This window comes from Schistocerca nitens, chromosome 2, assembly GCF_023898315.1.
Source record: "Schistocerca nitens isolate TAMUIC-IGC-003100 chromosome 2, iqSchNite1.1, whole genome shotgun sequence".
Classification (NCBI taxonomy): domain Eukaryota; kingdom Metazoa; phylum Arthropoda; class Insecta; order Orthoptera; family Acrididae; genus Schistocerca; species Schistocerca nitens.
Genome location: NC_064615.1, coordinates 232,064,117 through 232,065,413, shown reverse-complemented (window position 1 = coordinate 232,065,413; position 1,297 = coordinate 232,064,117).

Genomic DNA, 1,297 nt, shown 5'->3' with positions numbered 1-1,297 from the left:
GAGTTCAAGGCTGTACAATGGTGCAAGGTGTTTCAAATTCTATTGAAAACAGGTGAGAGTTATAGGGAAAAGGGGTAGTTCCTACTAATGTTATAAATGCGAAAGTTACTCTGTCTGTTTCGTTTTCACGACTAAACTGCTGAACCAATTTCAGTGAAATTTGGTATGGAGAAGGCTTTATCCTTGAGGAAGACCACAAGCTACAGTAGAGAGTGTGTAGTACAAGATATTTATTGCTTTTAATAATATTACGCGATTTATGGAAAATATTTATTCTTTGAGAAAACTATTTAGTCTTGATATTGAGTTCTCTTTCCTAAGATCACAGCATTTAATTAAAGAGACTTTTATACCAGACACGTTCCAGTTTTATTTACAAAGCATCTTCTGTGCTCACTCTTCAAATATGGATACATATGTTTGTACACTTTTCGTTACTTTAGATTAAAAACAGTATTTCTTTATAAAATTGGCTTGCCATTTACTTACGGCGTTCCTCCCTCATGTTAACATATTCCATAACCCACTGCTTCTTCGCTCTTTGTTAGTGGAGTCTGATTTCGAGAAAAACTTGGTTACACATATACACTTTGCAGTATTTGTCTTTTTGCAGTTTCTCTTACACTGTATTGGCGTTATTTACACTCCAGCTCACTTCTGGAAATAGAACTGAAGTAAAATGTTTCCACAGAGTGCTGCGCTGAGTGTGAACACAGACTACATAATGCACAGCTACTTCAATAGCACGAGTAGCTCCTGCTCACACCTCTCCTCACACACTGCCCGACAGCTATGTTGAGCGTGTTGCATCATACGTAGGGGTAAGTGGGAGATCGGCCGTTACAGTTCGTATAATAACTTACTTATTCACCATCACTCATCATAAAAAAAACAACTGATACGCGAGTGTAGCCGCGGGTAACATCTGGTCTATATTATATACAAGAACCAAGAATTAAATATTAAGAATACTAGATGTGGAACGATGTGCACAAATTAAAAGTGGTGTACGACAGGGATGCAGTCTTTCCTTACACTGTTCGATTTGCATGTCGAGGAAGCAATGACATAAATCAAAGAAATTGAGAAGAATTACAGTAGCTGTTGGAAGAAGTGAACAGCCCAATTTCCAAAGAATGTGAATTGAGAGTAAAGCCAAAGAAACAGAAAGTGATAAGCAATAGCAGAAATGAGATCAGCGACGAACTTAAAATCAGTGTCGGCGAACACAATGAAGGAATTCTTCTACATTGGAAGCAAATTTTCACATGACGGACGAAGCAAGGAGAATATAAGA